This window comes from Danio rerio, chromosome 19 (genome assembly GCF_049306965.1).
Source record: "Danio rerio strain Tuebingen ecotype United States chromosome 19, GRCz12tu, whole genome shotgun sequence".
Lineage (NCBI taxonomy): Eukaryota > Metazoa > Chordata > Actinopteri > Cypriniformes > Danionidae > Danio > Danio rerio.
The window spans coordinates 10,471,922-10,488,826 of record NC_133194.1 but is presented as its reverse complement, the minus strand read 5'-3'; the positions used below and the strand labels follow the sequence as shown (position 1 = coordinate 10,488,826).

At 37.4% G+C, this 16,905-nt stretch overlaps 2 long non-coding RNA genes across 3 annotated transcripts in view; one reads left to right on the top strand and one right to left on the bottom strand.

Annotated features, from left to right (window-relative positions):
• LOC103909205 (uncharacterized) overlaps positions 1–16,373 on the bottom strand; it is a 62,685-nt gene extending 46,312 nt beyond the window's left edge. For both annotated transcript variants that reach the window (XR_012394914.1, XR_658964.5), the window contains exon 1: positions 15,881–16,373. This is a non-coding gene — a long non-coding RNA (uncharacterized lncRNA). The remainder of the gene's footprint in view (positions 1–15,880) is intronic.
• On the top strand, positions 263–7,057 carry LOC137488431 (uncharacterized). The gene is made up of 3 exons (XR_011007459.2): positions 263–394; positions 6,866–6,910; positions 6,985–7,057. It is a non-coding gene; the product is annotated as an uncharacterized lncRNA (long non-coding RNA).
• Positions 16,374–16,905: the final 532 nt, after the last annotated feature.

The window sequence follows — 16,905 nt, the reverse complement described above, 5'->3', positions numbered from 1 at the left end:
TAAACTAATACTTTTTGAACCCTTTGTCCAGCGCAAAGGGGTTTATCACTGTATACGTTCAAATAATATTGACGCACCTGTGTTCTCCTTGGGTTCCTTTCAAGCTTGGACAAGCACAGCAGACCTCAACTGACAGAGTTCCCCAAAGGGTTTCGTTTTAATCTTTCTTAAGGAATTCATTCTCCTGCGTGCTGGTGGAGTGCTACTGAGCTCAAAACGTATCCTGTGGCTATCTGAGAATTGAGACGTCAAAGTATTAACCGATTTCTTACACTGACACCAGGCTCTTCTGCTGCCTTCCTGCAACTCGTGTGTATTTTCCACATGGATCTATTCTATAGACTTTTCACAGAACAAAAACTGAGCTGAATTTAAGACTGCGGGAAATGTTGAGGTATGAACGATTCTCCTCTCCTGTATTTTGTTCACTCATGAAGCTAATGTTAAAACATGTTTTTTGCGCCACTGCAAATTTCATCGTTATTTTTCTCTTTTTTTAAAAAAGAGAAAAACATTCAAAGGGAGGCTAATAATTCTGATTTCAACTGTATATGTAAAAGCACCGAGCAACAATTTTGATGCAGAAAAACTTAAACTGTTTTGCCAGTTTTGGAAACAAAAATCTTTCTAAAAGAAACAAAATGAATAAGAAACACAATAGCTGCTCATTTACGACACAACCAGTTGTAAGCTAATCAACTTAAGCGACATTTAGCTACCAACAAACTAATAACCTAATACTTTTATGTACACATTTTTTTTTCAATGAAATGGACAGCCATTTTGAGTAATATCTTTGGGAAGTCTATGCGATTACAGTTTTGTACTATGGTTATTGACGCCATTGCACCATAACTTCTTAGCGTTATTTAAAATTTCGACATCAACATGACTTAAGCAACTTTTGCTAAAAATGTTAAATAAATAAAATAGTAATAATAATAGCTAACACATATGCAAGCTAACACAACCGGCAAGCATTCAATAGCATATGAATTACTTTTACCAATTTACATTTTTATTTCATTGTGGTTGTTGTTATTTAAAAGCAGAGGGTCTGCTTAATTTTTTATACATATTTTGTGTGTTCAAATCAATACTTTTACTCAATATTCATTCCTTTTCCTTCGGCTTAGTCTCTATTTCAGAGGTCGCCACACCGGAATGAACTATTCCAGCCTATGTTTTACCAAAAGTTACAAAAAGTTTAAAAAGTTAATATGGAATTGTTAATTATAAGATAAATAATCTTTTTTAAAACACATAAAATTTTGGTTAGTTTCAGTTATTTCAGTAATAAAAAATGCTCAATCATTCATTCATTTTCCTTTGGCTTAGTCTCTGATTTATCGCTCAGCGTCGCCTCAGCGGAATAAACAACACAATCTCACAGCAATTCGTAACTTTTTCATATAGTGGCTAATTCCTATGAATTCGTACGATCTAATTTGTACAATTTAGTACGATTTGCTCATCCCCCAATGACGGTTAGGTTTAGGGGTGGGGTTAGGTGCCACGCCTCCTTTTTAAAATCATACAATTTTCTACGACTGAACTACGAATTCATACGAATTCATACACTAAACTGGCAAAGCGTAAAATACTTACGTTTTCTCATGAGATCAGGCTGGATCTCAACCAACAACTATTCCGGTATATGTTTTACGCAGCAGATACCCTTCCAGTCGCAAGCCAGTACTGGGAAACACCATACACTCTTGCATTCACACACACACACTCATACACTACAGCCGATTTAGTTCATTCAATTCACTTAGAATAGCATAAGTCTTTGGACAGTGGGGGAAACCGGAACACCCGGAGGAAACACACACGAACACACGAAGAACATGCAAACTCCACACAGAAATGCCAACTGACCCAGCCGGGACTCAAACCATCAACCTTTTCCATTGAAATTACAGCAGGAACATTTCTAAATTTACAGTGAACTACCATATTTCATGAATTATACAGTGTTTCTAAACACTTATATATCGACATGCAGGCACGTGCACACATAGGGCTCAACCTGTGCAGTGCACATGCCCTTTTTAGTGTTGGATAGAAAGTGCCCTTCCAAAATGATCAAAAGTGCCCCCGCGACGTGGCACACCTTCGGTCCCGCCCTTCAGTAGGCGCGCGACAACACCGCTCTTGAGTACGCGCGCGACAGCACAGCTGATCAGTACGCGCGCGATACACCGCTCTTCAGTACGCGCGCATCCACTCTGCAGATCTGCAGCACCCCCCTCCCCCCCAAACCCCCCCAGGCCCTTCCAAAAAATGTAAAAACGACCTTTGGACGGTCTCTGCACGGCCCTGTCGACATGTATGTTAAAGCTTTGTAATTTACAAGCAACAACATCAGTAAAAGCACAAGCAGAAAAACAAACTATTATAGTGTCTCAAGGTGTACTGGGAAACACCCATACATCCTCATTCACACACATACACTATGGCCAATTTAGTTTATACAGTTTACCTATAGCACATGTCTTTGGCCTGTGGGGGGAAACCGAAGCATCCGGAACTACTAAAATACATTCTTTCCAAGAAGCAGAGCCTTTTCTATGCCATCAGGTCAACAGTAAGTGAAAGTTCCTCATGAGATGTTTTACATTCATCCATCTCTCTTAACAGAAAGATCCAGCATAGTCCAGTGACCAGGGATATCCTGAGGTGTATGCAATCCATTACAGTATAGTATGCGGTTCAATTTCATCCATTATGAATGAGAAATGCATGAGATGGAGAGAACAGAGAGAGATGGAGGGAAGAAAAAAGTAGGAAAGTAGGAGACAGTGAAATGTCGAAATGTTCTATAGCCTGAACATGAAAAATAAATAAGATAAGGCAGGTTGAAACTGGATAATCGAAGGGATGGTTCACTGAATGTTGTCATTGTCCACTGAAATAAAAACCTGGTGCTGTGTCAGCAATGGGTAAGATTGTTTGCACTTAAATAATTATTTAAAGAATATTAAGATGGGGGGTGGGGGGGGGGGGGTGGGGGGGTTGTAAATACCCAGCAAACAATTTTGTGTTTAATAGACATCTATTAGACATCTAAACGTAGATCGCTTGGCTAAAACAAGACTAAACTTGGGTTTTCAGTGAAAACCCTATAGACATCTAAGAATAGCCCAAAAACTAGACAAGTCATCAAATAGACAGATTAGACAGACTTTATATGTGTAGTCATACATTTCTGTTTATTTAAAGACTAGTCTAGTTTTGGCCTATTCTTAGACGCCTATTAGATTTTCAATGACAGCCCAAATTTAGCCTTGTTTTAGCCAAGACGACTATGTTTAGACGTCTATTAGACATCTATTTGACATCTTTTAAAAACAAAAAATGCTTGCTGGGTATAAAGCAGGACCTAACTTAATGTGTGTGTCTGCATAAAACTCAATTATCACATCTGAAAATACTAGGGTTGTAATCATTCATGTGTTTTCCTAATAAGTCAGATAATTCTGAATGATGTGAAATGGGTCAACAATTGATGCTAATCAAATTCTTCAAATAAATGTATTTTTAAAAGCAGTGTTATCTCAATTTAACAGAATTACTGTTGTAGTTCTGTAGTTCTATCTAGTGTCTACGCATCGATGAATTTGCTCTTCAGTGTTTGAACTCTCAGTAATGATTAAATCACACTGAACTGAGCTAAACTGAACTGAACTGAACCTAAACACTAAAACCTGAACCACACTGTTCCAGTTACTATGACCATTTATGTGAAGCTGCTTTGACACAATCTACATTGTAAAAACGCTATACAAATAAAGCTGAGTTGAATTGAATTGAATATTAGTTATTATTTTCCTGGACTGATTTTAATGTTGGTTTAGGTTTTTGTAATTTCGTTGAGTGTTTTTATGAATTTGCATTCAATTTTGTGATAACATTTTACAATAAATGCTCATTTTATATCATTTGAGTTGCTGACATATAACTCATAACTAGTACAGTACATTGAGAGCTACTGTGAGAAAGTAAGATTAATGACAGTAGTAAAAATTGTATTGCATGTTGTTTTTTCAATCCAGTTCTGAAACAAATATTGTTGAGTTATATTTTTAACCTGTGGTCATTTTGTTCATAGTTTATTTGTTCATATTTAAAATTTTATTTGATACAACCTATCATTTTTAGAGTGCAGTTTTTATTGAAAAAAATGTTAATTACATTTTAGTTTTAGTTTATTATTAACTGAATTTCAAGAGTTCACACTTAGCTGATGATTGGTAATAAGCTAGTTTGGCATGCTGTCCCGGGAGAGAGCCCCGAGCTCAAAAGATCCTCGAGCCCGGAGCTCCCTTCCGTTGCAGGGCGAGAGGGGAGTTTGACTCGGGTAGATCTCGAGGACCCCCCCCCCCCCCTTCTGCTGCTGCGTAAGGATTGCTAAGGTGATGTGTTGCTGACAGAATTGAATTTGGTGCTAATTTGGTTTAGTCAATTTACTTAGTCTCATGTTTTTGGGGGTGTGGGAGGAAACCGGAGGACCCGGGGAAAACCCACGCAAGCACGGGGAGAACATGAACTAAACACGAAAATGCTGACCGGTGGGGTGGATACCCGAGTCGGAGGCATTTTTTGCTGTGAGACCGCAGTGCTAGCCACTGGGCCGCCGTGCTGCCCTGTAGAAAAGAGGAGAAGGGGTGGAAGGGAGGATTCTTCAAAACGAAGATGTAGGGTGTTTGGTTATTTATACTGGGTTAGGAATAGCCTGATTGGTGATTCATTCGTTAGCTTGACTCAGGGCCAGCCGTGTCAATCATAAGCACGTGATCCTCTCAAAATTAGTTTATGAATAAACTTCACTTAAACAAAAATGAGGAATATTTCTTTTGCAACAACATTTGATTAAAGTTTTTTTTTATTTATTAAATATTAAAATAATACAATTTATTGAGGTTTTACAGATTTAGTGTCAGTGCATTTGTGTCCTCAATAGGACTGCGGCGACTCTTTAGACCAGGGCTTCTTAAAGTCCAGACTCTGGTCCAGATTTTCTTTTAAAAATATTTCCAAAATTATGCTTAACAGAGCAAGGAATTCTTCACAGTATGTCTAATCATATATTTTTCTACTGGAAAAAGTCTTATTTTTTAATTTTGGCTAGAATAAAAAGCTACATGTAGATTAAAAACAGTTCTACATTTTTTATAAATCATTTTAAGGTCAAAATTATTAGCCCCTTTAAGCTATATATTTTTAAATACAGAACAAACGTTATACATTGTTATACAATACATTATTTATACTACACAATACTATACAATAACTTGCCTAATTACACTAACCTGCCTAAATAACCTTGTTAAGCCCTTAAATGTCACTTTAAGCTGTATAGAAGTGTCTTGAAAAGTATCTAGTCAAATATTATTAACTGTCATCATGGCACAGATAAAATAAATCAGTTATTGGAGGTGAGTTATTAAAACTATTATGTTTAGAAATGTGTTGAAGAAATCTCTCCGTTAAACAGAAATTGGGGAAAACATAAACAGGGGCGCTAATAATTCAGGGGGCTAATAATTCTGACTTCAACTGTAGAAGTATAAGCAGTTTTGTTAGTCTTTAATGCCTTTTTGGCGATGGTCTAAACTGAAACCAAAACTTTTTCTATATCTGCACTTTATAACTTATACCTGTATCCTGCATTTGCTGCTATTGCACTGCTGGTTAGACCTAAACTGCATTTCGTTGCATTGTACTTGTACATGTGTATTTTTCTACGTTGTCATAACATCAAGTGCATACCTCTTTGTCCAACCATAATTGAAAACTCAAATCTGTCAACTTCTTCTTCAATTGGAAATTGACATCCTCACCCATTCAAATACTGACTGTGGTAAGGAAGAATGTTGGCATGTCAAGTTCCAGTTGAAAAAGAAGTTGACAGATTTGAGTTTTCAAATATGGTTGGACAAAGAGGTATGCATTAATTTGTGCTCAAATCCAGCACAAAACTGTTCTCTTACTGAAACAGTTGGAGTTGTGAAGAGTAGAAATATCAACCGCCTATATAAAACAAGGGTTTAGTCAGCTGATAATACATAATGCCAATTTCTTATTTAACATTTCTACATTAAACTGGTCTGTATTTTGCACCATGTTGCTTTTAACTGCCTCGGGTTGTTTATGTTTTGTCTGGATCTTTAACATTGATGACAATTCGGATTTGGACCTTTGAATTTAGACTTGGGGTGACACGGTGGCTCAGTGGTTAGCAATGACGCCAGGACGGTTGCTGGTTCAAGTCCCAGCCAGGCCAGTTGGCATTTCTGTGTAGAGTTTGCATGTTCTCCCTGTGATTGCGTGGGTTACCCCTATAGGTGAACTGGGTAAGAAAATTGGCCTGGGTATGAGTGTGTGTGTGTGTGTGTGTGTGTGTGTGTGTGTGTGTGTGTGTGTGTGTGTGTGTGTGTGTGTGTGTGTGTGTGTGTGTGTGTGTGTGTGTGTGTGTGAATGGGTGTTTCCCATTACTTGGTTGTGGCCGGGAAGGTCATTCACTGCGTAAAACATGCTGGAACAGTTGGCGGTTCATTCCACTGTGGCCTCCTCCTGACAAATAATTGACTAAGCCAAAGAAAAATGAATGAATGAATGAATAAATGACTTTGTAAAAAGCCCTGCTCTAGACCTACGCAACTCTGTGAAACTGAATTCTAAAGTAGTCTCTCATTCTTCATTTGCCTGACTAAGATCATTTAGGAGAAAAATCTTAAACCTTCTGTAAAAGCATTCACAAAAACAACTAAACTGAATGGCTATTCAGTGTGTGAAGATAAATCGATTCATTCTTGTGAACTGAACTGAATGAATTACGAATGTCTTTGTTTCTATACAGCGTTGATATGCAAGACCCATGGGGCTTTGACGTGAACAAACACGGGTAAGAGTGATGACGTTTCTGACCTTGATATTAGGGACAAGGCTGATGCTAATTTACACACTGTTCTGTTATAGAGAACCATGGGAAACATTCCACGATGACAACTTTCTAAGACTGATGAGCCCGAACGAAGGCCACATGCTCCGCTAGGCTGACAGATTCCTAACTTGACTTGTACAAAATGAAGCTGAAGAATTGAGTAAACTATTGTCAGTAAATATATTTTTTGTAATTAAAAAACAAACATATTTAAAGAATATTAAGAATGCAATTGTAAAATTGTAAATATAAAGCAGAACATACTTTAGCGTAATGTCAGTGTCTGTGTGAAATTTAACTATCGCATCCGAAAGGGGCTGTAAACATTCATTTTTAACTTTAATAAAGGGCGACACAGTGGCTTGCCTCACAGCAAGAAGGTTGCTGGTTCTAGTCCCGGCTGCATCACTAGGCATTTCTGTGAGGAGTTCACATGTTGTTCGCGTGGGTTTTTATCCGAGTGTTCCAGTTTCCTCCACAGTCCAAAGACATGCAGCATATAGGTGAATTGAATTAACTAAATTGGCCGTAGTGTATGTGTGAATTAGTGTGTGTGGATGTTTCCTAGTACTGGGTTGGGGCTGGTATCTGCTGTGTAAAACATATGGTGGATAAGTTGACGATTCATTCCACTGTGGCGAACCCCTGATGAATAAAGGTACTAAGCCGAAGGAAAATGAATAAATGAACTTTAATAAACTAAAATTGAGTTCCTACACTGAAAAAAAATATTAAAGGATGATTCCTTGAATTTACTTAATTTTTTTAAGTTAAGGGGTTGTAAACAATTTGTTTATGTTGAATTTAAACAAATAAATTAAGTTGAACATTACTAAATTTAATTTGTTTGTTTAAATTCAACACAAATAAATTGTTTGCAACAATTTTGCAGACAGCATTTTTTTCAGTGTATTAACATAGGAGGATTAAACAAATCTGAGACCAAAATCTCATTTAAACTGGCAAATAAACTGAAAGTAAGAAGTTTGAAACAATTCAATATATATATTTTATTATTTAAATAATAAACTTATAAATGAACATGATTTTTGTAATATAGAAAATGCAGAGCATGAAATTTACTGTTTAAAATTTAGTTCATTTTGAATGAATAAAACAACTATAATAACATCATATACTCACCATCTTCAAAACAACCCTTCAAAATACTAGTTTAACCAGAAAAACTCGCAAAAGAAATATACTTATATTACTGCTGTATATAAAAAATAAATAAATGTATGCATGGCAATGTTTCATAACTTACTTTAAGGGTGCTTTCACACCTAGACTTTTGTTTGGGAACCTGGCGTGTTTCCTCAGTTATAGGGTTCGTTTGGCATTTGTGCATCCAGCAATCGCGCCAAAACAATCGCTTCGACATCGCCTGAATGAGGTGGTCTCGGAAATGAACTCTGATGGAGATTGATTGTAGTGAGAAAGCAATACAACCCGAACCAGGCTATATCAAAGTGTATTATGGATATGTAATAGGCACATATGGCTATATAAAGAGAGAAAGAATTACGAGTAGGATGTCATCATTCCTACCAGTAAATGTGTATTTCAAGTCAAATACGAAAGTGAGAGATTGCTAAACTATTAACGTGAGCTGTTTATCCATTAAGAAAATTGACCGAACAGCAGTCTTAGTTTATCTGTCATTTCTCTCTTTAGTGTAAAGCCTATAATGCATAATTTTAGTCAAAGACTATGTATAAGAGAGTCTTACCTCTGATTTACATTTGCTGACGATGTCTGTGAGTGTCACCATTCAAAATTAAAGCACAGCTTATCGCTTATAATGTCTTATTGCTCATCGTCATAAATTAAAATAGGGACGCATGACAGCTGAGAGGGACTCTGCAAAATAACTCTGACCAAATGTGATGAGAGTTTACCTGCATTTGAGTTGTTTTTACCTTTTTGTTTAATTTAAAAACAAAAAGTGAAAGAACAAAGAGCAACACTGTAACAATTTTAATCCCTGTTTCGGAACAAAAGAATCTATCCACAGGTGTGAAAGCCCCCTATCGCTCCATTCACACGGGGTGTCAGCATCAACGCTTCCCATTCACTTTGAATGGGGGGCGTCACGTGTTGCCGAACTGCATTTTGGATCCGTCGGTGCCACTTCAGAGGTGTTGCTCGCTGCAGAAGTTGGGACTAGCTCAACTTTTCAAGCGCCGACGGAAGCGTCAGCCAATCAGATCGCTGTATGCAAATACTCCTGCTAGAGAGTGGCCTATTGTTGACTGAATTTCATTGGCTGACGCTGCAATGACGATTGCTTTAGCCCCAACTTCAGTCAAGCGTTGACGCTGAAGCCCTGTGTGAATGGGGCGTAAGTCTCTTAACATCTTGTCTTTCGTTTTATAGATGGACTCTACTTCCTTTTTAATGAAATTATTTCTTAGTAATTTAATATTTATTTGTTTTTAACTATTATTATCTTACTATTTAATTGTAAATATTCACTTATTTATTGTTGAATGACTGCATTCAGTTGGCTGTAATTTTCTGTACACTTTTATTACTCTTGTTTCCATTTTTCTTTTTTCTTATTGATATTATTTAGTTATTTTTACTTTTTTTCAACAACACAGATATTGATATGCAACAATTTGTATTGTAATGATGGTTGTTTTTTTCACAATAAAACATTCATTCGTTTATATTTTTTCTTTTCGGCTCAGTCCCTTTATAAATCAGGAGTCGCCACAGCGGAATAAACTGCCAACTTAAGGCTTATACTTCTGTGTCAAGCACACGCAAATGGTGCAGCCTTCGTATTGTCGCATAGCCCTCACTGTGGCCGTCGCTGATGCTGATGCGCACCTCTCAAAAAATGTAACTACATGTCACAATGCATATCGTAAGTTCTGTGATTAGTCAGCTTAGTAGCGATGACAAGTGTGGGAGGGGATGAGAGCCGCGCAAGCCCGTTGTAGCAAAAGTTTACAAGTGTTGAGTCCCATTGAAGTGTTGCCCGTCTGCCAGTTCCCACCTCTGAATGTGCGAGTTTTAGCTACTTGTAGATCAAGGTAGCATTCAGAAAAAATGAAACGCCAGTGAAGAAACTCGAAACAGAGGAACATAAAAACCTACGTCCAGCTAGTGCTTAAGAAGTGTAATTGCAGAGCAACACAAACAGCACGCAAGGCATGCGGCGTGGGTCATGCCGGTAACTCGACACAGAAGTATAAACCAGCTTTTATCCAGCATATGTTTTACGCAGCAGATGCCCTTCCAGTTGTAACCCATCGCTAGGAAACACCCACACACTCATACCCATACACCCATACACTATGGACAATTCAGCTTACTCAATTCACCTACAGTCGATTTCGCTTATTCAATTCCCATGTACCGAATGTCTTTGGACACAGAAAGAACGTGCAAACTCTACACAGAAATGCCAACTGACCACGATAAAACATTTGAACATAAAAATGTATGTGTAAAATTATACAAACTTAAATAATCACACAATATTTCTTCCATAAGCCACGATAAAACAGCATTTGTGAATTAAAATCAAAACACATTCCCTAGTTAACTTAAGTTGCATCTATATTCACGTAAGTCACACGAAATGTATAATTAAAATAGTCAAATGTTCAATTAATTAAGCAATCTTTTTGACATCTACAAATTCAATTGAACCGTTAAGTTCAGCAAATCAAGAACAGCATTCATAGAGCCCTAAAGTAATGACATTGACCATTAACTATCATGCAAAAGACCAGATTTCTTTACTTCCACAGAAAGAAAATCAGATTTAATAAAATCCGCAATTGGTTGTATAACTACAAGTTGAATAATATGAAAAGTCTTAATATATTTTTGAAGGCTGCTGATATTTGAACAACAAAAGGAATTCTTAATGGCGGGAAATGCATGCCGAGTGGCTCCTGTTGAGCCGAATCAAAAGAAGGTATACTGCGCACAGAACGACTGCGGTTGCATTCACTTCTTAAATTATACACCAAAGGACGTCTTCAACCCCAATCCATAAGTTTCAGATATCCTTCCTGATCGCAAGTTGAGCTCCAATAACAAGAGTTACCACGGAAGCCTGGGTTATGTAACGTTACATAACAGACAGGCGGTATGAGTAATATTTCATAACACCAGAGACCCCGACACCAGGGCATCTCGTCTCCTTTGCTCTTTTTTCTCACTTCATCTCCTTTCTGATGTTCCAATCAATGGCGTTATTTTCCAGAAAAGTCCCCTTGACGGTCATCGGTGGCTTTGTATCAAACAGAGCGTGTGTTTCTGCTCTTTCTTCTGTCTATCTAACGCCAAAGCAGACACTTCCCTCATCCAAATTTTGATATCAAAGAGTCATCAGACCCCCCCTAACTGTAGTCTCCTCTCGCCCTGATTTCTGCCTTCTCTGAGTCCCCTTGAGTGCTAACAGGGTCAGGATTGGGTCACGGCACAGATGCACGCCATCCACCAACAGGCCATGGCAAAGGACCAATCACAGACGCTCGGCGGCAAAACCACCATCAGGATGCTTTTCTGAAGATAATGGATTTTATATTGCAGCAGATTAATGAGTATCAACAACAAGCTCTTTGTTGGCTCAGATGGTGAGAATGTGAAAACTACGAACTGCAGACGCATAATAAACGAGACCCAAAGCAGCAAACGCAAATGCCCTGACCACATTATTAATATATCATACTGCTTTTAGATTTTCATTCATGTTGCCCTGAATATAATATACAGTTAAAGTTGGTATTATTCGCTCTTTTGTGAATCTTTTAAAAAAATAATTTCTCAAATGATTTTTGACAGGGCAAGGAATTTTCCACAGTATTTCCTATAATATTTTTTCTTCTAAAAAAATCTTATTTGTTTTATTTTGGCTAGAATAAAATTAGTTTTTAATATTTTAAGAGTCATTTTAAGATCAATATTATTAGCTCCATTAAGCATTATTTTTTCAATTGTCTACAGAAAAAAACATCGTTATACAATGACTTAATTAACCGAACTTGCCTAATTAACCTAGTTACGCCTTTAAAAGCAACTTTAAGCTGTATACTAGTATCTCAGAAAACATCTAGTAAAATATTCTGACTAAAGACAAAAGAAATCCGTTATTAGAAATGAGTTATTAAAGCTATTATGTGCTGAAGAAAATCTTTCCATTAAATAGAAACTGGGGAAAATAATATACAGTGAGGCTAATAATTCAGGAGGGCTAATAATTCTAAGTCAACGGGATAAGCTAAATTAAAAGCTAAAAGTCTCTGTGAAATTCAAATGGATTAGACGTTTGCATCAATATATTAATTTTACGCCCTATTCAGATTGGCTTGACGTAGGGTGTTTTGGGGGGTTTAAACTGTAAATGACACGATTCAATCGTTTATTCTCATATAATGACTACGTTTACATGGACGTCTGTAATTGAATGATTTGCCTTAATCTGGATAAGACAATAATATGAATAAGGTGTTGATGATGTGAGAGGAGTTGCTTTTTGAATGTTCCGTTCATGATCCCGTTTCACATGTTATAGCACATAATTCGATTAACGTTATTGCATCACCACGCCACCACAGAAAATAGTGTCAAACAGCTGTGTGTACAGACTATCCTGTCACAAAAAGAGAAGAAAATCCTACACGACGGTAATAGTTTGATTAAGGTGTTTACATGTCTGCTACTGCACTTTAATAATGCGACTAAAATCGGCATACTCCACATATCTTAATTTGATTTCTGTTTAGTTTGATTATGACCTTAGTCGGATTAAGATCATCAAAAATCGCTGTTTACATGGAAGACTCTTAATCAGCGTATTGTCTTGATAGTATTAAAATCAGATTATCGGCGTCCATGTAAATGTACTCAATGTGCATGACTGATGCCATGTCTGCGATACTTTGCGATTATCGCAGAAAGTCAAGCATGTTTATGATTTTTCCTCGCCATCCATGACAAGTTTCGTCATTTGAGTGACACTGACCAATAGCAAAATGACTTAATAAAATTGAAGAAAGCTTTGTGCTGTTATGGCAGTAGTGCGCTAGTATGACGTGTTATCACAGAACAGACAAGACAGAATAAAAAAATAATTGTTGCCGATCGATATGACTGCACGATATTGGAAAAATTGGATATTGCGATATTTTATTTTTCAACAATATATTGCAATATACCTTCATAGGGAGGCTCATTCACAGTTAACCAAAAGAGTGCGTTTTTAACCCAATTATGGTATTAGTTAAATGATTAAGAAATATAATTTTATATATTTTTAACGTTTGGCTGCATAAGGGGCCAATAACAGTGAATGCACTTTTTTGCATATAAAGAAGCATCTTTAGAATGGTTTACTAATGGCCGCAAGTGTTTTTTCACGTTTTGTAGTTGCGCGCTGTGTGCTCACAGTTAAAATAAAAGTAATCTCTGAGCGAAAAAAGCATGTTACGTCAGTCGCGTCTATACTAGACTCTATGTCCAGCCTTGTATTCCTGTTTAATTTGAGATTCTGTCAAAAAACTCTATAAAAATACACATTTTATAGCACGTCATGGGGCGTTTAAAAAGGAAAGAAATCACCAAACTATCTAAAAATATTGCACGGTGATGATATAATTGCTACAAACTGCTACGAAAAAAAAATCTAACTAAAGCTTCAGATTATTGTAGTTTGTTTTATTAACAAAATATTTACTGTTTAAATAAAAACTTACTTGCAATTTTAAAGGGAAAATTAAACTTTCAACTTCAGAAGCGAAGAGAAAAATTAACATGAAATTGCATGATTAACAAGACATCTTGACTTTGCATATAAAAGGAATTAATACGATTTTAAAATTACCCATATTTTCATTCTACATATCTAATTGTGTGTTTTATTATGCTGTGACCTGAACCAGTGTGAACCAGTCATAAGGCTCAAATTTTTGGAAATTGTACTTGATTTATTATATGCAAGCTAAATGAATGCACTTCCCATTGATGTATGGTTTGTTACATACTATACAACTATTGAAAATCAGAAATCTGAGGTTTCATAAAACGTATATAAAGAAAATTTCCCTTAAAGTTGTCAAATAAGTTCTTTGTAACTAGCTACAATTACATTTTGATATATTTAAGGTACAAAATTGACAAAATTTCTTCATAGAACATGAGCTTTACTTAATATTTTAATGATTTTTGGCACTAAAAATAGAAAATTTTGACTTACAAACTGTATTTTTGGCTATTCCCACAAACATACCCCAGGCAAGACTGGTTTTGTGGTCCAGTCATATTTGTTTGAATTCTTTCAACAGTTATTTATGGATTTAAATGATATTTTTGAACTTGCTTTTTTGTTTATATATTCAAAAATAATAATTTATTCAGATTTTTAACACAAAAATTATAAATTACAACCTCAGACTAGACAACATTTATGTTGTGTTGTACAATTCAACTAAAACTTTCAAATATGCAACAGCACTCAAGAAATCAAGCTGTATATTACACCAATTTATTCAAATCATTCATTTTCCAAAATGACCTTTAGTAAGTTTAGTATTGCAGATGCTAGCTAGCAAATAAAAGTGTTAACTGTCATGTTTTAGATTTATACTGCCTTATTTTTTAATTCAGTTTGAAAGTTTAGTGTTTTGTTGTATTATAGCTTCTGTCGTCTAGAATGTCTACATAGTTATAGCATTTGTTTAGCTTAACATGAAAAATTGGCCCATTATTTAACCTTAAATTGTTTAAATGAATGACGCACAACAACAAATCATGTATTAAAGAGAGATATTAAAGGGAAACAAAATGTTCCGTCATCAATTACTCAACCTCATGTTGTAAAAATCTTCTTCCTTTGGTGGATAATGAAAGAAGATGTTTTGTCTACAAGTTAAAGGTTAAGAAAATGGTTTGGTTACTTACATCTTTTAAAAATATATCTTCATTTGAGTTCCGCACAACAACAAAAAACAAATTTCTTACAGATCTGACATGAAGGTGAGTAAATGATGACAGAATTGTAATTTCTGGATGGACTATTGTAATATGCATAGTCCACAACAATGTAAACTCCATTTAAGAAAACCACATTAGGATCTAAATACACAATTAAACGTTACTCCTACCAGATCCAGGTTCATTAAGGACCAAACGCAGACAGCAGAAACCACAGACACTCCCTCAGTACAAAAATGTGGAGAGTCACCACAAAAAATCTCATCCAGGATTATTTCGGGGAATGGACAGATGAACATCACGACACAGCGCGAGACATTTCAAAAGCAACGTCTGACTTAATGCCTTGATGCACCGAGCAAACCCCTGGATGAGATGTGCACTTTCCCACATGTGTCCGTTAGCTCATTCGCCGTTCGTAAGCGGTTCCGACCCGTTTTCGATAGAGTTTTCCAAACTCTAAGACCCATCTTGCCTAGTTCTAAACGTACATGTCAAACATGGCACACATGCAGGCCTGGGATCTGTAACCATTGTCTCTGATTCCCATGAGCTAGCGGACGACAGGATGGATGGACAGTGAGTTGTGGGGGTTCCCGGATGAAAGAATGATGAACAGAGGAAGTTAGGGGCTAACCAGGGAAAGAGAACGACCCCCACGATTCGAAGCATGTTCAAGCACGCACTCACAAAACGCATATGTAGAATCACTTACAGAAAACGTCCTGCCATGCAAAATCAACATCGATAAAATCGTGAAGGAATGAAGAAACAATAACGCAGCACACATCTCACGCATGCTTTAATTCGTTCCTACACCAATTTCCTGCGCCCTACACATCCCCAATATCAGCAATTCAGAACTACGAGTGTTCAGTTGAAAGAAATTAGTAATTGTGTGGAAAGAATAGTGAAAAAAGTGAGTAGAGAGTTAAAGCAAAATCAAAAAGGGTTAAAACAGAAAGACAAGAGTACCAGTCTGGCTGTTCCTCCTTTTCCCGCGGTTTCGCTGATCCCACGTTTGGCTCTTTCTCCCGTTGCTCTGGGTCCTTCCTCCTCTCTCCGCTATCCTAGTGGCAGTCACTTCTCTCCTCTTAGCGTTTCCTCCCAAACCACGTTTTTCATTTCCTCCTACCCATCCCATCAGCCCATTTCCTACTCTTCATTCAAACCGTGCTCTGAACTGCTTTCGCTCTACGACTGTGGGATTTTGTGGAAAGAAAACTATGGAACAAATGAACCAAAAGAACAAATCATGAATGTAAGTGCAGAAAAGAGCGGACGGTGCTCAGGCACCGAGACAAGTAGGAAAAGGAGCTGCTGAAGGGGCCTGTTTTCTTTTTTTTTAGGGAGGCTCACAGAGGGGTGGGGGGGACTATTAGAAAGGCTGAGCGTGCTTCTCCGTCCAGGAGGGAGGAACACGGATGAAGCTGCCAGGCTGCTGGGATGAGAAGAGAAGCACTGCAGCCGGCAAAGGAAGAGAGAGAGAGAGAGAACGTAAGGGCGCATGTGTACGCAAGCGACCGCATGAGGAGGTGGGAGGGGAGAGAATGACAGAGAGGGAACGATAGATAGAAAAAAAAGAGGCTAAGGGGTTCACGGAAGGGAGGGAAGAAGGAGGAGTGAGCCGTAGTCGAGAGTTCAGGGGAGGGGGCCGGAATACATTTTCTTGTCCTCCGCACTCGTCTCCCAGCTTTCGATTTTTTCTTTCTTTCATTTGCTCTTCTGTGCATGCCTTTCTTTCCCCCCACCCAAATCTCACCTTCTTCATTCCAGGGCAAATATCTGCAACTGGAATGGAAGAGGATATTCCAGACTATGTTGTCCAGGCTCTCGCTCTCTCCCTCTCTTCCAGGTCATTTTCTCCACATGCACTTGAACTCCAGATCCTGTCTGCGGCCCCTCCCCCTCGACCTCTGTGACTTGCTCTCCTTCGCTGCTTCTGATGGAGGCTTGAAATAGTGCTCGCAGGCTGTAAGTGAGAGTGAGAGGGAGGGGAG